This window comes from Triturus cristatus, chromosome 8, assembly GCF_964204655.1.
Source record: "Triturus cristatus chromosome 8, aTriCri1.1, whole genome shotgun sequence".
In the NCBI taxonomy this organism is placed as follows: Eukaryota; Metazoa; Chordata; class Amphibia; order Caudata; family Salamandridae; genus Triturus; species Triturus cristatus.
The window spans coordinates 148,823,305-148,844,469 of record NC_140591.1 but is presented as its reverse complement, the minus strand read 5'-3'; positions in this window follow the sequence as shown (position 1 = coordinate 148,844,469).

Here is a 21,165-nt window from a genome sequence, read left to right as displayed (position 1 = left end):
GGGTGGGGAGGCCGCCCTCCCCAGGGCCCTCAGGGGCCCCGGCCAGAGCTCCTGAACCCAACCAAGCCAGGGGAGGCTCCCCGGGCACAACGGAACCCCGTCCCTTTCCTTTGGCAGAGCGGCAGGTCGGTGGACAGGGCCCAGGGCCAGAGCACCCGACCCAGGGCCCGACAGGGACCACGGAACCCAGCGGGGGCTCCCTGGGCCAGAGGCACAGGGGAAGCCTCCCCAGGCCCGCGGGACCCCGTCCCAGCCACCCTACCATGCAGCAGGACCGAGCACCGAGCCGGATGCGCATGAGGCCGCCCTCCCCGGGGACCCTGGGAGCCCCTGAACCCAGCCAAGCAGGGGAGGCTCCCCATGCCCACAGGACCCTATCCGTGGCAACCTGCCACGCGGCAGGCCTGGGGACGGACCCCGGGCTGGTGCCGCGTCCTGGCCCATCCAGCTGTCGGCTGAGGACCATTAGGCCAAGAGGTGTTCCAGAGCACCCTGCCCCTACTAATCCGGAGGAAGGCTACCCCCCTTTATGGGAACCCGTGCGCACCGTGAGACTCAGGGGAACCTGGGCGCGAACGTGCCTGAACTCCTGGAGGCCTGGCTGTGATCCAAGAGGCAAATGAGTCCTCATCGGGACTTCCAGGGCAGCTCGGCCATCTGGTCGCCCCTTTGGAAAGCATAGCGCGCTACTAATCCAACCCTTTCCCTACTGGATTTGCTCTAGATGGCACTCCAACATAAGGAATATTCAAACACCTTCCCTACTGGACTTGTTCTAGATGGCGCTCCAACATAAGGAATATTCCAACACCTTCCCTACTGGACTTGCTCTAGATGGCGCTCCAACATAAGGTATATCCCAACACCTTCTCTACTGGACTTGCTCTAGATGGCGCTCCAACCTAAGGAATATCCTAACACCTTCCCTACTGGACTTGCTCTAGATGGCGCTCCAACCTAAGGAAAGATTAGTTTTGGATTTCTCAAATTGCGATTCTCTAAAAATCGCTATTTGAGGATCGCAAAACTATTCTTTAATACATCTGGCCCTGAGAGCATTATGCACTACTAGGAAACTGAGGACAGGCAAAAGTCTAACCACCCAGCATCTCATAGAGGCACTCAAGCTGGATGATCTCAGAAGACCTATAGTATCTGAAGGGGCAGGCAGAGTGGGTGGGACAGCACATGAGGAAGGGCCTAGAGGTGAAATTCCCGATGACCTGACCTCTAATGCTGACCAGGAAGATGACAATGATCTTGACCTGGAAGATCCAGCTCCCCGGGAAAATGAGGGGGAGGGCCACAATGGCCCCCTGTTAGAATTGGGAATCTCTGGTTGGCACAGGTATGCACTTGTGACAAGCAGGGACTCTTACTTCTAAGTCAGAGTAAGGGGATCACCATTTCAAATAACCCCTGCTCACCTTTTAGGTAGTGTGGCGCAAGCAGTCAAGACTATTCTCAGGGCGTCATAGGTTAAGCATTTGTGAACACATACAGTAATACAATGACACACCACAAATGGACACCAGTCAAGGTAGTATAAAAAATAGTTTTCTTTATATAAGGCTTAGCACAAGACCAGAATAACGAATAAAATGACCACAGTATTATTTTACAGTTCAATGTTCTTGTAGAAAGGCTTAAAATGCAAAAATAGGCTTCTTTTAGTTAAAATATATTTCTTTCACATAAGTACGCTTCTGTCAAGGCTCTGTACGGTTCGTACCTGGATGTGCGACTCGTTGGCATTCAAAACAAGGGAAGTATGAGTCTAACAATCGTTGCGGACTCCGGGGTCCGTGGCATGCACGCTGCGGTGCAAACAGAACAAAGTACCTTGGTGTTGTAGGGTCCGCGACGGACAGTGCGGGACAAGTCGATCGGTCCGGGTCGTAGTTCGGCAGCGTATTCGGATGCTGGTCAGGTCGCGGCGTTGGGACGCGGCGTTGGTACGGGACCTTCAGGGATACGTGCGGATGGCCCGGATCGGCTTGCAGAGTCCGTGGCGTTCGAGCCGTACCTTCGGTGCGGATAGGCGGCGACACTTCTCGGCGAGCCGTACAGCGTACGGGGAGGATCAGTGTGATGCGGCTTCTCGGCTCTGAGTACGGCACGGTGCAGTACGTCTTAGCAGCGTACGGACCGTACCTGCGAAGCTTGGGTCCGGCATACAGGATTAGACAGCCAGGGCTGTACGACTCGAATCGGCGGGGAAGGTTAGGTGCGATGCGGCCGGGAGGGATACGGTGCGTACTAACGCTTTTAAATCAGCGTAGACACACGGTGCCGGGCGGCAAAGACACGGCTTCGCGACAGATGGGGTACGAGTCGTACTGGGGCCAAATTCAGCGGGAAACAAGCAAGAATTGTCCAGGCAACTCAATTTTGGAAGGCAGATGAGTCCAATGGTCCTGGGACTCAGTTCAGGGGGCAAGCTCTCTTCCAAGCCCTTGGAGATTGTTGAAACAAAGTTGCAAAGTCTCTTTTTAGTCCTTTCCTCTCCTTTCTCAGCAAGGCACCAACTGCAGGCCAATCCCCCAGGTTAGGGAAAGTTACTCCTCCTTCAGCTTCTTCCAGGTCCTTCTAGTCAGGCAGAGTTTCTTCGTGGTTCAATCAGGATCTGATTTCTTAGGAGCAGGGCTCCTACATTTATACCAAGTTTCTTTTGTCTTTGCAGGCCAGGGGGGCCTTTGCCTAATCCCAGCCCAGTTCTTTTCAGTGAGGAGCACTTTGTTGTTGGGACTCTGGCTTCTTCTTTCAGTAGGCAGGGCAGAGACATCAGACGCTAACCAGGGGGTGGAGCCAGCATTGTGGTGCCAGAGCACGGCCCTATTCAGAGTCAAGGTCCACTCCTCTCACCCATCCTGGTGTAATCTCTCTATTCACCACCTGGCAGACCCAGCCTGTCTCCTGGAACTTCCCAGCCCTGTCACTCATGCTACACACAAAGAAGACAGCCCCTCCCAGCAGAGGCGGACTGAAATGGTTAGGCACGCAATGGCTAACTTTCTAAAAGTAGCATTTGCAAACCCAGGATATTAAAATAACCTCTGCTAAAAGATGTATTTTATTATTCTGAGTTCAGGCATACTAAACATGAATTTCTACCATGCTTCCTGAGCCTGCTCGGATTATAGAGTGTTATAATCTAGCAGCCTATTCTGGCCTATGGAGAGCAGGTAGCTTTACAATAGTGAAAAACGAAAATGGCTGTAATTCACGATTAGGACATGCCACACACCTCAGGGCATGTCCTACCTTATCCTTACAATGCTCCCTGCCCTAGGGCCTACCTTAGGGGTGACTAACATGAAGGTAAGGGAAGGTTTAGGGACTGGCAAGTGGGGACACTTGCCCAGTCAGCATGACAGTACCAGACTGCATGCAGGTTCTGCAATGGCAGACCTTAGACACATTTTACCAGGCTGCTACTGTGGGTGGCACAACCAGTGCTGCAAGCCCACTAGCAGCATTTGGATATACAAGCCCTTGGCACCCCTGGTGCACTCTACTAGGGACTGATAGTAAACCAAATAAGCCAAACATGGAAGTCAATTCACATAATACATTTTCCCATAGGGAGCACTTGCCCTGTGGCACTGGATAGCAGTGGCACAGGGCCCTGAGCAGCTAACACCAGCACAAAAATACATTGAGGCACAGACAAAAATGGAAGGGTGACCCACGCCAATGGTGCCAGGTCTAACACCCCCTCTTTGTCCCAGCAGGAAGAGTTGGTGGTGGGCCTAGAAGGTCTAGATCTCCATCAGTGGAATCTAACTATTCAAGTGCATCTATAGGGACCTCTATTTCTTCTCATAGGAGGGAAACCTCCCAGGAGAGGAGAGAGAGACTGCTGAAGTATGAGGAAGCCCAGCTTGAAATCAGAAAGCAGTAGGTATCCCTAGACAGGGAAGCCTTAGAGCTCTTCAGAGCTACTAAAAAGATGGGACTAGTGTCCCATGGTGGCAGCAACATCCCTAGAGATAGGGAAAGGTCGCATGACCATAGAAACCTGAATGAGATTGTCCCTCCCTACCAGAGTGGGGATGACATCCACAAATGGATAACTGCACTGGAAAGGGCCAATAAAGTTCAGAGGGTCCCCCATGAGCAGTGGGCAGCCATCTTATGGCTCTCCTTTGCAAACAAAGTTAGAGATAAGCTCCTCACTGTTAGAGAGGAGGAGGCAGATGATTATACCAGTCTGAAAAGTGCATTGATAGAAGGGTTTGGCCTAGCCACTGAACAAAACAGGTTAAAGTTCAGGGATGCCCAAAAAGCACAGAATCTAGACTGGGTAGACTTTGTAGATTGTGCTACTAAGGCTCTGGAGGGTTGGTTACTTGTACAATTTGATTATGAGTGAGCAGATCCTTAATAAATATCAAAATCAGCTGTTGCACCAGTACCTGGTGATCTCAGATCTGACCTCTCCCCAAGAATTGGGAACGAAGGCAGACAAGTGGGTCAGAACCAGTGTGATGCAGAAGGTACAGAAGCAAGGTGGTGAACCAAAGAAGCAAGATCCTAAAAGCTCTGACAAGGGTGGGGGGAAGGGTAAAGACCAGAAGTCTTCACAAGGTCCCCAAAAATCTTCTTCAGATGGGGATTCACCGTCTAACAAGGGAAAAGGCCAAAAGAAACCATGGTGCAAAAACTGTAAACAGAAAACTCACTGGACAAGTGACTGCACCAAGTCCAAAGACTCAACTCCAGCCACTATTGCCCCTAAGGCAACTGTTCCCCCTAGTACAGCTACAATTGGTGGTGGTAATGTTCAGAATAAGGGTGTAGTAGGGTTGACCCTGGGTTCTGAGATGGACTCTGGCCTAGTCAGAGTTCCAACTCAGGCTTTACTGATCTGTGATAGAGGCATGGATATGTCCTCCTTTGTGAGTCCCAGTAATTTGGGCAAATACAGACAGCAGCCTTTGATAAATGGAAAAAAGGCTTCGGCATTCAGGGACAGGATGGTGACAAAAATCTTGCGGATCCTGGGCAGATTATACTTGGTGAAATGTACCAGGTAACCAATGCTAGCAATGCCAGAACAGACCATTCTCTGGCAGTTGCTAACTTCTCCTTGGGAGGGGTAACTGGCCTTAAGAAGGTTGTGGAAAGTGCAGACCTACCAGTTGAATGCTTGCTTGGCAATGATCTGAAAACTTCAGCTTCTGTTGAAGTGGAGCTCAGGACACATGCAGAAATGTTAGGGATCCCTGCTCATGTCTTTGCTGTGACTAGGTCACAGGCCAAAATGTCTAACACTGGACAGGCCCTGGGTTCTGGAAGAATGGACCAGGTGCCTCCGAAGAGGAGGAGCAGTAGGGCTAAGGCGGTGCCTTCCCACCTGACTCAGCATACAGATCAGCCTCCCGAGGGAGATGATCTTAAACCTGGAGAAGGAACTGTCCCAGAGGAGCTTGAACCTGAACAGGTTGAGTTCTTGGGGACAGGGAGCCCTTCGAGGTCAGATCTAAGCCAGGAGCAGAAAACCTGCCCCTCTCTTGAACCCCTCAGAAAGCAAGCTGCTGACGAGGCTGCTGGGGATGCTAGTGGCACCAATAAACGTTATTGGGATGATGGACTCCTTTGTTCAGAGTTTAGAGACCCCAAGCCTGGTGCATCCAGGAGGTTGGTTATACCTCTGAAGTTTAGGGGCTTCCTATTGACACTAGCCCATGATATTCCTTTAGCAGGACACCAGGGCCAGAACAAGACTTGGGACAGAATTGTCTCTCACTTTCACTGGCCCCACATGTCTGAAGACACTAAGGAGTTTTGTCGCTCCTGTGTGACCTGCCAAGCCAGTGGCAAGGCAGGTGGAATCACAAAGGCACCTGTGGTGGGGGTTCCCTTTGAGAGGGTTGGGATTGACATTGTTGGTCCCATGGATCCTCAAACTGCATCTGGGCACAGATTTATCCTGGTGGTGGTGGACCATGCCACTAGGTACCTGGAGGCAATCACACTTAGGACCACTACAGCACCTGTGATGGCAAGAGCTCTCTTGGGTGTATTCTCGCCTTTTGTTTGCCTACAGGGAGGTGCCACAAAAGGGGGTTGGTTACAGCCCTTTTGAACTTTTGTTTGGCCATCCTGTTAGGGGTCCTTTGTGTCTAGTGAAGGAGGGATGGGAGTTACCTCTGAAACCCCCATAAACAGGACATAGTGGACTATGTACTTTGTCTCCACTCCAGGATGGCGGAGTACATGAAAAAGGCAACTAAAAACCTTGAGGCTAGCCAGGAATTGCAAAAGGCCTGACATGAACAAAAGGCTGTGCTGACTGTTTACCAGCCAGGGTAGAAAGTGTGGATGTTGGTGCCTGTGGCCCCAGCCGCCCTCCAGGACAAATGGAGTTGCCCCCCTACAATTGTTGAACAGAAAGGGGAGGTCACCTACTTTGTAGACCTTGGCACCCCTAGGAGTCCCCATAGGGTACTTCATGTCAACAGACTAAAACCATATGTTGACAGGGCAGACATGGGCTTGCTCGTGGCTACAGATGAGGGACAGGAGGAAGAGAGGGACCCACTCCCTGACCTGCTCTCTCAGAACCCTGATGATGGATCAGTAGATGGTGTAGCCTTGGCAGGCAGCCTCACTGTCCAGCAACAAACTGACTGCAGAAAACTTCTCAGCCAGTTTAGACATATGTTTGGCCTTGTGCACTCATGAAGTGGACACTGGGGACAGACTGCCTGTGAAGAATAAGATCTACAGGCAACCTAATCATGTCAGGGACTGTATAAGGACAGAAGTCCAAAAGATGTTGGATTTGGAAGTCATTGAACCCTCAGATAGCCCCTGGGCTAGTCCAGTAGTCCTTGAGCCCAAACCTCACACCAAAGATGGCAAGAGAGAGATGAGGTTGTAGGAAGGTGGGATCTGACTGCCTGGTTTCCCCCACTTTTATCCTGGTGTTTTGATGATTTTTGACTTAGTTTGGCTGGGAACCTGCTATTCAGGTCCCCAGCCTGTCTGCTTTCTCCTCTAAAATGATTCCATGTACTTTAGGTACATTACAGATTGGAACTGAGGTGCCCTTGTAAGCCCCTAGTATATGGTTTACTATGTAGCCAGGGCATAGGTACCCCAGAGGCCTACCAGGGGCTGAAGCATGTATTATGCCACCCCTGGAAAGCCACCCAAAATGACCCCACAGGTCTGCTACTGCAGCCTGGGTAAGGTGGTGCATGCACCCCTTACTGTGATATAGGTTACCTATATCACTATATATATATACACACATATAAACCCATAAGTCACTCCTATGACAGGCCTTATCAATTCTGAAGGCAGAGTGCTTGGTTCTTATGTGAGAGGGTGCCCCTTTATGAGCAGAGCCCCTCTGCAGCGTTCGGAGACCCTTCTCTGATGCTGTTTGTAGTGCAGGCTGACCATATACTCTTAAGTGCATTATAACCAAATGGTAAATGCTAACTTTGGACTGGCTTCACGGAAACATGTTGTGTTTGGTGTCAAGCACCTTGGAATCATACGCCCACACCAGTAACTGGTGTGGGAGTATGACCCCACCCTTATAGAGGGAGAGACATGACAGCACTGGTATACCCAGTAGAAACTTAATAGAGCCCTGGCATCACAAAATGGATGCTGCAGCCACAGACACGGGTCTGGCCTCCTGCTGCTGACCGAAACTCCGGCAGGGGAGGCCTGGACAATAGGTTTCCTGTCACAGGGAGGTGTAACCACCTCCCAGACAGGCTTATGTGTATTGGGGCTGGGTGGGAGCACTCTCTGAGTGCTTTGAAGTCCTGCATTGGGGGCACATTTGGTGTTCCTGTGCATAGTCCAGCTCAAACCGGTTTAGGGGCTTCCAGCCCCTGCTCTGGCGTGAAACTGGACAAAGGAAATGGGTGTAGCCACCCCTCTTTCCAGACATCTCAGAGGCCGACCCGAGTCCCCAGTAAAGCTGAGACCCGCAGCCCTCGTGAGTAGCGTGGAACCGGAACTCCTGTTCACCGTGCATTTCTGCAAGTGCATCAACTTCTCGACGTCTCTTGAAGTTGTGCTTGGGCTGACTTGTAGCCCCCACCTCGAGCATTGAATCCACCGAAGATTGTCGGCCTGGTCAGTCCGAGTGACCCGTGGGCCACCATTTTGTGTTTCATCTCGAGGTCCCTTTGCGATCCCTGGTCTGTTGATTGGTGGGTCCCTGAGGGGTAACTTTGTATTTCCTTGGGCTTTCCTGATTGCGCCAGACGTGCCCCAACTCCCTACCAAGTAGTGAGTCCCACAGACCTTGCTGGTCTGCACCGAAGCATCTTTCTCGTTTCTGCATGGGTTGCTGTTGCCAAGGCTTGTTGTGTCCAATCCGGGCACCGATGCTGCAGCACTCGACATCCTTTGTGGGAAAACTCGAATCCAGCTCCTGGTTGTTCTTGACGCCTCCTGGTCCTCGTGGCTGAAGAGTCAAGCTTCACCTCTTCACCTGAAATCACCCGACATCGGTGGGCATCTGTCCATCGCCTTCCTGGTCACTGGCTAGTGACCCAGACTCTGTCCCCTCTGCCTTCAGGTTCTTCTCATCTTGGATCTGCTCTTGGATCTCTTCAGACACTTCGCATCTTCAAGGCAGCAGCACTTCTTCGCCAGCTCCCATTGAAATCGACGACACGACCTGACACCAAAAGACACCTGTGCACCCGGCTTCCCTGGGTGACGTAACAAGAGTACTCCGGTGCTCCCATGGGTGCTAGCCTTAGAACTTCTTAAGTCCAAAAGGGTTTGGTCCTGACTCATTTCTAAGTGTCCCTAATCTTTAAAAATCTTACAGCGACTTTCCCCACAGAAGCTAACGGGCGCTCGCTGCTGTGTTCACACACTGCACACGGCCCCCGTGGGTCCCCTGTGTCACTATCTTGGGTGGTTCCTTGGGGTCCCAGCGATTCTACAGGCTCTAGGCCTTGTGTATAGTTAAGTTGTGGTTCTAATATCACTATTTTAGTACATGGTTTTGCTCACCCCTAAGGCCTGATGTGTATTTGTGCTATTTAACTGTGATTATTGAAGTGTAACTTATGTGTTTTGACCTCTAGTCTCATAAAGAGACTAGGAGGGTGTGTTTGGTAATAAATACATATATTTTATATATATACCTGGTGTGGATATCTTTCATTTAGTGACTCAAGAGATTATAGACTGGTAAAACAAGCTGCTTTACATTCCTTCAAGACTTAGCCTGAAGGCTGCTCTCCATAGCTACCACTAGGATAGCTTTCAATAAAGGTTGTCTTTAACCTATAACCAATAAGGGGTTGTTTGGACTGAAACAGGGTGCCCACTATAACTAGTGGACAGCATATATCAGGCCAACTTCCCACAGAGGTTTTGTGTGGACTACAGGGGTCTCAATGCAGTCACTAGGACTGATGGCCATCCCATCCCAAGGGCAAATGAGCTAATAGATACTTTGGCCTCAGCCAAGTGTCTAAGCACATTTGACTTGACAGCTTGCTACTGGCAGATCAGACTAGCTGATGATTCAAAGCCAAAGACAGCATTTTCTACCCCTCGTGGGCACTATCAATTTGTGGTAATGCCCTGTGGTTTGAAGAATGCACCTGCCACTTTCCAAAGGTTGGTTAATCAAGTCCTTACAGGTCTGGAAGACTATAGTGCAGCATATCTTGATGATATTGCTGTCTTTAGCTCCACCTGGGAGGATCACCTGGTCCACCTGAGGAATGTTTTGGAGGCCCTGAAAAAAGCAGGCCTAACTATCAAGGCTACTAAGTGCCAGATGGGGCAGAGTCAGGTTGTGTACCTGGGCCACCTTGTAGGTGGAGGCCAGGTTCAACCATTGCAGAGCAAACTCCAGACCATAATGGACTGGGTTGCTCCCACTACCCAGACTCAGGTGAGAGCCTTCTTAGGCCTGACTGGGTATTACAGAAGATTTGTCAAGGGGTATGGATCAATAGTGACACCCCTGAATGACTTAACCTCTAAGAAAATGCCCAAAAAGGTTCAGTGGACAGTTAGCTGTCAAAAGGCATTTGATGACCTGAAGCAGGCCATGTGCACTGCTCCCATTCTGGAAAGTCCTGATTACTCCAAAAAGTTCATTGTGCAAACAGATGCATCTGAGTTGGGGGTAGGGGCTGTACTGTCACAGTTGAATGATGAAGGTCAGGATCAGCCAGTAGCTTTCATAAGCAGAAGGTTGACCCCAAGAGAGAAACGTTGGTCAGCCATTGAGAGGGAAGCCTTTGCTGTGGTTTGGGCTCTGAAGAAGTTGAGGCCATACTTGTTTGGTACTCACTTCATTGTTCAGACAGACCATAAGCTCCTCTTATGGCTAAAACAGATGAAGGGTGAAAACCCCAAACTTCTCAGGTGATCCATTTCCCTACAGGGGATGGACTAGACAGTGGAACATAGACCTGGGAATAACCATGCCAATGCAGATTGACTCTCTAGATATTTCCACTTAGAACATGAAGACTCAACTGGTCAAGGTTAGTTTAATGTCCCTGCGTTTGGGGGGGGGGGGGCGTTGTGCAGGAGAGTAGGATCTGCTTCACATGGTTACCCCCACTTTTTTGCTGCTGTAACACTGTTTTTTGACTTTAGTCTGGCTGGGGCCCTGCTATTCAGGACGCCAGCCTAGCTGATTCCTCTTTAAATTGATTCCCTGTACCTTAGGTACATCACAGATTGGATTCTGAGGTGCCCTTATAAGTCCCTAGTATATGGTATACTATGTACCCAGGGCATAGGTACCCCATGGCCTACCAGGGGCTGAAGTATGTGGTATGCCATCCCTGGAAAGCCCTCCAAAATGACACCACAGGTCTGCTACTGCAACCTGGGTAAGGTGGTGCATGCACCCCTTACTGGGATATATGTTCACTATATCTCACCTATCACTACACATAGAAACCTATCAGTCACCCCTATGGCAGGCCTTATCAATCCTGAAGGCAGGGTGCTTTGTTATATGTGAGAGGGTGCCCAGGCATGAGCTGAGCCCCTCTGCAGCCTTCGGAATCTATCCTCCGAGACTCATCTCTAAGTGTCCCTAATCTTTAAAAATCTAACCGCGACTTTCCCCATAGAAGTTAACAGGAGCTCGCGGCTGTGTTCTCACACTGCGCACAGCCCCCGTGGGTCCCCTGTGTCACTACCGTGGGTGGTTCCTTGGGGTCCCAGCGATTCTACAGCCTCTAGGCCTTGTGTCTAGTTAAGTCGTGGTTCTTATACCACTATTTTAGTATATGGTTTGGTTCGCCCCTAGGGCCTGACATGTATATGTGCTATTTTACTGTAATATTTGAAGGATAACTTATGTGTTTGGACCTCTAGCCTCATAAAGAGATAAGTAGGGTGTGTTTAGAAATACATAATATATTATATATATATACCTGGTGTGGTTGCCTTTTCTTTAGCCATTCAAGAGATTATAGACTGGTAAAACAAGCTGCTTTACATTGCTTCAAGACTTAGCCTGAAGACTGCTCTCCATAGCTACCACTAGGATAGCTTTCAATAAAGGTTGTCTTTAACCTATCATCAATAAGGGGTTGTTTAGACTGGTGCAAGGTGCCCACTAAAATTATTGGACAGCATGTACCAGGTCAACTTCTCACACCTCCTACCAATTTTTGCACCACTGTTGGTTCTTTCTGCACTGCCCTTGCTTCTTTCTGCACCTTACTTACCTCTCTGTTGCTTGTTTCAGCAATTCTCTTGCCTCTTTCTGCACTTATCTAGCTTGTTTCTGCCCTTCTCTTGCCTCTTTCTGCACCTCTGTTGCTTCTTTCAGCAACTCTCTTCCCTCTTTCTGCACTTCTCTTGCTTGTTTCTGTACCTCTCTTGCAACTTCCTGCACCTTTGTTGCCTCTTTCTGCACTTCACTTTATTCTTTCTGCACCTCTCTTGCTTCTTTCAGCACCTCTGTTGCTTCTTTCTGCACCCCTACTGCCTCTTTCTGCACCCCTCTTCCCTATTTGTCCAACTCTCTTGCCTCTTTCTACACCTCTCTTCCTTCGTTCTGCACCACTCTTGCCTCTTTCTGTACCTCTGTTGCTTCTTACTGCACTTCTCTTGCCTCTTTCTGCACCCTTTGTGCCTCTTTCAGCACCTTTGTTGCTTCTTTCTGCACTTCTCTTCCTTCTTTCTGCACCCCTTGTGCCTCATTCTGCACCTCTGTTGCCTCTTTCAGCACCTCTGTTGGTTCTTTCTGCACTGCTCTTGCTTCTTTCTATACCTCACTTGCCTCATTCTGCACTTCTCTTGCTTCTTTTTAAACCTCTGTTGCTTCTTTCAGCAATTCTCTTCCCTCTTTCTGCACTTCTCTTGCTTGTTTCTGCTCCTCTCTTGCATCTTTCTGCACCTCTATTGCCTCTTTCTGCACTTCTCTTGCTTCTTTCTGCACCTCTGTTGCCTCTTTCGGCACCTCTGTTAATTTTTTCTGCACCCCTCCTGCCTCTTTCTGTATCCCTCTTCCCTACTTGTGCAACTCTCTTGCCTCTTTATACACCTCTCTTCCCTCTTTCTGCACCCTTCGTGCCTCTTTTAGCTACTCTGTTGCTTCTTTCTGCACTCCTCTTCCTTCTTTCTGAACCCCTTGTGCCTCCTTCTGCACCTCTGTTGCCTCTTTCAGCACCTCTGTTGGTTCTTTCTGCACTGCTCGTGTTTCTTTCTGCACCTCACTTGCCTCTTTCTGCACTTCTCTTTCTTCTTTCTAAACCTCTGTTGCTTCTTTCAGCAATTCTCTTCCCTCTTTCTGCACTTCTCTTGCTTGTTTCTGTACCTCTCTTGCATCTTTCTGCACCTCTGTTGCCTCTTTCTGTACTTCACATGCTTCTTTCTGCACCTCTCTTGCCTCCTTCGGGACCTCTGTTGCTTCTTTCTGCACCCTCCTGCCTCTTTCTGCACCCCTCTTCCCTATTTGTCCAACTCTCTTGCCTCTTTCCACACCTCTCTTCCCTCTTCTGCACCACTCTTGCCTCTTTCAGCACCTCTGTTGCTTCTTTCTGCACTTATCTTCTTTTTTTCTACACTCCTCGTGCCTCCTTCTGCACCTCTGTTGCTTCTTTCTGCATGTCTCTTGGTTCTTTCTGCACTTCTCCTTCCTCTTTCTGCACCCTTCATGCCTCTTTTAGCACCTCTGTTGCTTTTTTCTGCACTTCTCTTCCGTCTTTCTGCACCCTTCTTGCTTCTTTCTGCACCTCTCTTTCTTCGTTCTGCACTTCTATTGCCTCTTTCTGCACCTCTCTTGCTTCTTTCTGCACCTCACATGCCTCTTTCAGCACCTCATCTGCTTTCTTCTGCAGATCCCTTGCCTCTTTCTGCACCCTTTTTTCTCTTTCGGCACCTCTGTTGCTTCTTCCTGCTCCCCTCCTGCCTCTCTCTGCACCCCTCCTCCCTATTTGTCCAACTCTCTTGCCTCTTTCTACACCTCTCTTCCCTCTTTCTGCACCATTCTTGCCTCTTTCTGTACCTCTGTTGCTTCTTTCTGCGCTTCTTTTGCCTCTTTCTGCACCCTTTGTGTCTCTTTTAGCTCCTATGTTGCTTCTTTCTGCACTTCCCTTCCTTCTTTCAACACCGCTTGTGCTTTCTTCTGCACCACTGTTGCTTCTTTCTGCACTTCTCTTGGTTCTTTCTGCACTTCTCTTGCCTCTTTCTGTATCCTTGTGCCTCTTTCAGCACCTCTGTTGCTTATTTCTTCACTTCTCTTCGTTCTTTCTACACCTCTGTTGCTTCTTTCTGCACTTCTCTTGCTTGTTTCTGTACCTCCCTTGCAACTTTCTGCACCTCTGTTGCCTCTTTCTGCACTTCACTTGATTCTTTCTGCACCTCACTTGCCTCTTTCAGCACCTCTGTTGCTTCTTTCTGTATCCCTCCTGCCTCTTTCTGCACCCCTCTTCCCTATTTGCCCAACTCTCTTGCCTCTTTCTACTCCTCTCTTCCATCTTTCTGTACCACTCTTGCCTCTTTCTGTACCTCTGTTGTTTCTTTATGCACTTCTCTTGCTGCACCCTTTGTGCCTCTTTCAGGACCTCTGTTGCTTCTTTCTGTACTTCTCTTGGTTCTTTTTGCACTTCTCTTGCCTCTTTCTGGACCCTTTGTGTCTCTTTTAGCACCTCTGTTGCTTCTTTCTGCACTTCTCTTCCTTTTTTGTACCCCTCTTGCCTCTTTCTGCACCTCTGTTGCTTCGTTCTGCACTTCTATTGCCTCTTTCTGCGCCTTTCTTGCTTCTTTCTGCACCTCATTTGCCTCTATCAGCACCTCTGTTGCTTTCTTCTGCAGATCTCTTGCCTCTTTCTGCACCCTTTTTTGTCTTTATGCACCCCTGTTGCCTCTTTCTGCACTTCACATGCTTCTTTCTGTACCTCTCTTGCCTCCTTCGGGAGCTCTGTTGCTTCTTTCTGCACCCCTCCTGCCTCTTTCTGCACCCCTCTTCCCTATTTGTCCAACTCTCTTGCCTCTTTCTACACCTCTCTTCCCTGTTTCTGTACCACTCTTGCCTCTTTCAGCACCTCTGTTGCTTCTTGCTGCACTTATCTTCCTTTATTCTACACTCCGCATACCTCCTTCTGCACCTCTGTTGCTTCTTTCTGCACGTCTCTTGGTTCTTTCTGCACTTCTCTTGCCTCTTTCTGCACCCTTCATGCCTCTTTTAGCACCTCTGTTGCTTTTTTCTGCACTTCTCTTCCTTCTTTCTGCACCCCTCTTGCCTCTTTCTGCACCTCTGTTGCTTCGTTCTGCACTTCTCTTGGTTCTTTCTGCACTTCTCTTGCCTCTTTCTGCACCCTAATGCCTCTTTCAGCACCTCTGTTGCTTCTTTCTTCACTTCTCTTCCTTCTTTCTACACCTCTCTTGCCTGTTTCTGTACCTCCCTTGCATCTTTCTGCACCTCTGTTGCCTCTTTCTGCACTTCACTTGCTTCTTTCTGCACCTCACTTGCCTCTTTCGGCACCTCTGTTGCTTCTTTCTGCACCCCTCCTGCCTCTTTCTGCACCCCTCTTCCCTATTTGCCCAACTCTCTTGCCTCTTTCTAAACCTCTCTTCCCTCTTTCTGCACCTCTCTTGCTTCTTTCTGCACCTCACTTGCCTCTTTCAGCGCCTCTGTTGTTTTCTTCTGCAGACCCCTTGCCTCTTTCTGCACCCTTTTTTCTCTTTCGGCACCTCTGTTGCTTCTTCCTGCTCTCCTCCTGCCTCTTTCTGCACCCCTCCTCCCTATTTGTCCAACTCTCTTGCCTCTTTCTACACCTCTCTTCCCTCTTTCTACACCACTCTTGCCTCTTTCTGTACCTCTGTTGCTTCTTTTGCCTCTTTCTGCACCCGTTGTGCCTCGTTAAGCACCTCTGTTGCATCTTTCTGCACTTCCCTTCCTTCTTTCTACACCACTTGTGCCTCCTTCTGCACCTCTGTTGCTTCATTCTGCACTTCTCTTGGTTCTTTCTGCACTTCTCTTGCCTCTTTCTGCACCCTAATGCCTCTTTCAGCACCTCTGTTGCTTCTTTCTTCACTTCTCTTCCTTCTTTCTACACTTCTCTTGCCTGTTTCTGTACCTCCCTTGCATCTTTCTGCACTTCTGTTGCCTCTTTCTGCACTTCACTTGCTTCTTTCTGCACCTCACTTGCCTCTTTCGGCACCTCTGTTGCTTCTTTCTGCACCCCTCCTGCCTCTTTCTGCACCCCTCTTCCCTATTTGTCCAACTCTCTTGCCTCTTTCTACACCTCTCTTCCCTCTTTCTGTACCACTCTTGCCTCTTTCTGTACCTCTGTTGTTTCTTTATGCACCCTTTGTGCCTCTTTCAGCACCTCTGTTGCTTCTTTCTGCACTTCTCTTCCTTCTTTCTACATCCCTCTTGCCTCCTTCGGCACCTCTGCTGCTTCCTTCTGCACTTCTCTTGGGTCTTTTTGCACTTCTCTTGCCTCTTTCTGGACCCTTCGTTTCTCTGTCAGCACCTCTGTTGCTTCTTTCTGCACTTCTCTTCCTTTTTTGCACCCCTCTTGCCTCTTTCTGCACGTCTGTTGCTTCGTTCTGCACTTATATTGCCTCTTTCTGCTCCTCTCTTGCTTCATTCTGCACCTCACTTACCTCTTTCAGCACCTCTCTTGCTTTTTTCTGCAGATCTCTTGCCTCTTTCTGCACCTCACTTGCCTCTTTCAGCACCTCTGTTGCTTTCTTCTGCAGATCCCTTGCCTCTTTCTGCACACTTTTTTCTCTTTCTGCACCTCTCTTGCCTCTTTCTACACACCTGTTCCCTGTTTCTGCACCTCTCTTGCCTCTCTCGGCAACTCTGTTGCTTCTTTATGCTTGCCTCCTGCCTCGTTCCCCCCTCGCTTCCCTATTTGTCCAACTCTCTTGACTCTTTCCACACCTCTCTCCCCTCTTTTCTGCACCACTCTTGCCTCTTTCTGTACCTCTGTTGCCTCTTTCTGCACCCTTTGTGCCTCTTTAAGCACCTCTGTTGCTTCTTTCTGCACGTCCCTTCCTTCTTTCTACACCGCTTGTGCCTTCTTCTGCACCTCTGTTGCTTCTTTCTGCACTTCTCTTGGTTCTTTCTGCACTTCTCTTGCCTCTTTCTGTACCCTTATGCCTCTTTCAGCACCTCTGTTGCTTCTTTCTTCACTTCTCTTCCTTCTTTCTACACCTCTGTTGCTTCTTTCAGCAATTCTCTTCCCTCTTTCTGCACTGCTCTTGCTTGTTTCTGTACCTCCCCTGCAACTTTCTGCACCTGTGTTGCCTCTTTCTGCACTTCACTTGCTTCTTTCTGCACCTCACTTGCCTCTTTCGGCACCTCTGTTGCTTCTTTCTGTACCCCTCCTGCCTCTTTCTGCACCCCTCTTCCCTATTTGCCCAACTCTCTTGCCTCTTTCTACTCCTCTCTTCCATCTTTCTGTACCACTCTTGCCTCTTTCTGTACCTCTGTTGTTTCTTTATGCACTTCTCTTGCTTCTTGCTGCACCCTTTGTGCCTCTTTCAGCACCTCTGTTGCTTCTTTCTGTACTTCTCTTGGTTCTTTTTGCACTTCTCTTGCCTCTTTCTGGACCCTTCGTGTCTCTTTCAGCACCTCTGTTGCTTCTTTCTGCACTTCTCCTCCTTTTTTGCACCCTCTTGCCTCTTTCTGCACCTCTGTTGCTTCGTTCTGCACTTCTATTGCCTCTTTCTGCACCTCTCTTGCTTCTTTCTGCACCTCATTTGCCTCTTTCAGCACCTCTGTTGCTTTCTTCTGCAGATCTCTTGCCTCTTTCTGCACCTCACTTGCCTCTTTCAGCACCTCTGTTGCTTTCTTCTGCAGATCCCTTGCCTCTTTCTGCACCCTTTTTTCTCTTTATGCACATCTGTTGCCTCTTTCTGCACTTTACATGCTTCTTTCTGTACCTCTCTTGCCTCCTTCGGGAGCTCTGTTGCTTCTTTCTGCACCCCTCCTGCCTCTTTCTGCACCCCTCTTCCCTATTTGTCCAACTCTCTTGCCTCTTTCTACACCTCTCTTCCCTGTTTCTGTACCACTCTTGCCTCTTTCAGCACCTCTGTTGCTTCTTTCTGCACTTATCTTCCTTTATTCTACACTTCGCATGCCTCCTTCTGCACCTCTGTTGCTTCTTTCTGCACGTCTCTTGGTTCTTTCTGCACTTCTCTTGCCTCTTTCTGCACCCTTCATGCCTCTTTTAGCACCTCTGTTGCTTTTTTCTGCACTTCTCTTCCTTCTTTCTGCACCCCTCTTGCCTCTTTCTGCACCTCTGTTGCTTCGTTCTGCACTTCTCTTGGTTCTTTCTGCACTTCTCTTGCCTCTTTCTGCACCCTAATGCCTCTTTCAGCACCTCTGTTGCTTCTTTCTTCACTTCGCTTCCTTCTTTCTACACTTTTCTTGCCTGTTTCTGTACCTCCCTTGCATCTTTCTGCACCTCTGTTGCCTCTTTCTGCACTTCACTTGCTTCTTTCTGCATCTCACTTGCCTCTTTCGGCACCTCTGTTGCTTCTTTCTGCACCCCTCCTGCCTCTTTCTGCACCCCTCTTCCCTATTTGCCCAACTCTCTTGCCTCTTTCTACACCTCTCTTCCCTCTTTCTGCACCTCTCTTGCCTCTTTCAGCACCTCTGTTGCTTTTTTCGGCAGATCTCTTTCTGTTAGAAAGGGTAGACGGACTGGGAGGGTCGGCCGGGGTCAGGGGGAGAGGTCTCCGGGGAGAGCCGTCTCCAGCGATCGTACAGACAAGTAACTTCCCCCCCACAGACAGATACCACACACGGGTAAGGTTCAGTGTTCTTTATAAGCCCTTCTTAAGGTACGGTTGAATGGTACAAGGAGGTCTGGACCCAGGGGTCCCCTCGATTCAAGTCTCTCAAAGCAGGGTAAGGGGTAGCGGGACAGTCTGTCTACCAGTCAGGTAGTTCGGATGAGGGGATGATCAGCTCACAATCCTCGAGCTTGGTGGTTTAGTTGGTACGGGCCGCGGCAGCGCCAGCAGGTCCCGGTTGAGATGTCGGTACACGGTCCGCGGCAGCGCCAGCAGGTCCCGGAAAGATGGTCGATGTACGGTCCGCGGCAGCGCCAGCAGGTCCCGGTGAGGATGGTCGTTACAACGGGCCGCTGCAGCGCCAGCAGGTCCCGACGAGGATGGTCGTTACAACGGGCCGCGGCAGCGCCAGCAGGTCCCGACGAGGATGGTCGTTACAACGGGCCGCGGCAGCGCCAGCAGGTCCCGACGAGGATGGATGTTGCAGAGAGCCGCGGCAGCGCCAGCAGGCAGGACGATGGTTCACAAGAGCGGCTACGGCAGTGCCAGTAGTCCGTCAAGGCTGAGTTCTCTCGGTGTCTCTCGACTCCAGGATACAACTGCCTTCCTGCTCCGGAGTTGCCCCAGTTATAGGGCAGGCGCCCTTTGATGTCCGGACCCTCGCACTTGGAGGTCGGAGGGCCCGGGATGAAGGTGTCCAGACACCCAGCAGGGGGTGGAGCCCGCGCCTGGGGGAGCTGGAGGCGATCGGCACCTGGCGGGGGAAGAGCTCTTGACACTTCGTTCTCCCATTGACCTGCCAAGTGGTCCGCTCACCTCCTGGGTGGAGGGTGGTGCCGGGATGTCGGGGCCGGCCAGGCCCGGGGTTAGGGTCGGGCAGAGGCCACGCGGCCTCGTGGTGCAGGGCCCAAGATGGCGGCTTGAACCGGCCGGGGAAGCCGGTGGGGCTGGGCCCCGTGATGAGTAGAGGTCCGAGGGCAGAAGATCCGTCGGGAGACGGGGTACAGGTGCTTTTCGTGGGTTATGCCTGGTGGGCCGAAGCTCGGGCCCTGTCGTGCGGGGAGGGAGCAAGCCCTTCGTGTGGCCTGTCCAACATGCGTCCCCCTCAGCTGAAGGTGGGGAGAGTCACCCATCTCCTTGGGGACTCTCTTCGTCGAGGCGGAAAAAGCGGGACAGGCCATCCGCGTTGGCGTGGTCTTGGCCTGGTCGGTGCTCCACAGTGAAGTCCATTCCCTGCAGGGAAATGGACCAGCGCAAGAGTTTTGGGTTCTCCCCCCGCATCTGCATCAGCCACTGCAGGGGTCGATGGTCGGTTTGTACCCGGAAGTGGGTACCGAAGAGATAGGGCCGGAGCTTTTTGAGGGCCCACACCACTGCGAAGGCCTCCCTCTCGATGGTGCTCCAGCGCTGTTCTCGGGCCAGGAGACGTCGACTGATGAAGGCCACCGGCTGGTCATGACCCTCGGGGTTTAACTGAGAAAGGACGGCTCCGATGCCGTGGTCGGAGGCGTCGGTCTGTACCACGAATTCCTGACTGTAATCGGGGGCCTGGAGCACAGGGGCGGTGCACAGGGCGGCCTTCAGCTTCTCGAAGGCCGCTTGACAATCGGGGGTCCAGTTAACCCGCTTCGGCTGGTTCTTGGACGTGAGACCCGTGAGGGGCCCCACGATGCTGCCGTAGTCTTTCACGAACCGCCGGTAGTAGCCGGTGAGCCCCAAGAAGGCTCGGACCTCGGTCTGGGTGACGGGGGGCTGCCAGGACTGGATGGCAGCAATCTTAAGTTGTAGCGGGGCCACCAGGCCGCTTCCCACTTGGTGCCCAAGGTAGGTCACAGACCCTTGGCCAATTTGGCACTTGCCGGCCTTAATTGTGAGGCCGGCCCGCTGGAGGGCCTGTAGGACCTCTTGGAGGTGACGGAGGTGGTCGGGCCAGTGGCGGCTGTATACAGCGATATCGTCCAGGTAGGCAGCGCTGAACTCTTCGAGCCCCGCCAAGACCTGGTTCACGAGGCGTTGAAACGTGGCGGGGGCATTCTTCATGCCGAAGGGCATGACCTTGAATTGGTAGTGGCCATCGGGGGTAGAGAAGGCTGACCGTTCCTGAGCCCTGGGTGTGAGGCCGATCTGCCAGTAGCCCGCTGTTAGGTCGAAGATACTAAGGTAGCGGGCGGCCCCCAGCCGGTCGATCAGCTCGTCTGCTCGGGGAATCGGATGAGCGTCGGTCCGGGTGACAGCGTTCAAGCCCCGGTAGTCGACGCAGAATCTCAGTTCAGGTGCGGTGCCGGGGGCAGCGGCTTTGGGAACCAATACAACCGGACTGGCCCAGGGACTGTCTGAGGGCTCGATGACCCCGATTGTGAGCATCTTGGCCACTTCCTCCTGTATGCAGGCCCGTACCCGATCTGGTACGCGGTAGGCCCGGTGTCGGACAGGGGGACTGTCCCCGGTGTCCACGTCGTGCAAACACCAAGGGGTGACCCCGGGGGTGAGGGAGAACAGGGTAGCGAACTGCAGCAGGAGGTTCCGGCAGCCCTGGCGTTGCTCCGAAGTGAGGGCGTCAGAGAGCCGGACCCCGTCCACGGAACCGTCATTCTCCTGAGTTTTCAGAAGATCCGGGAGGGGTTCGGAGTCTTCCTCTGCCCCACTGTCCGTAGCCATCAGGAGGCTGAGTTCTGAGCGCACAAAGTGTGGTTTGAGTCGGTTGGTGTGGAGGACCCGGAGGGGGTTCCGGGAGGTCCCCAGGTCGATGAGGTAAGTGACGGGGCTTTTGCGCTCGACCACTTTGAAGGGCCCCGTCCACTTATCTTGCAAGGCACATGGTTCGGTGGGGGACATCACCCATACTTGTTGTCCAGGCTCGAACTCAACGGAGGAGGCATGGTGATCATACCACCTCTTCATGTCCTCCTGGCTGGCCTCGAGGTTCGCTTTGGC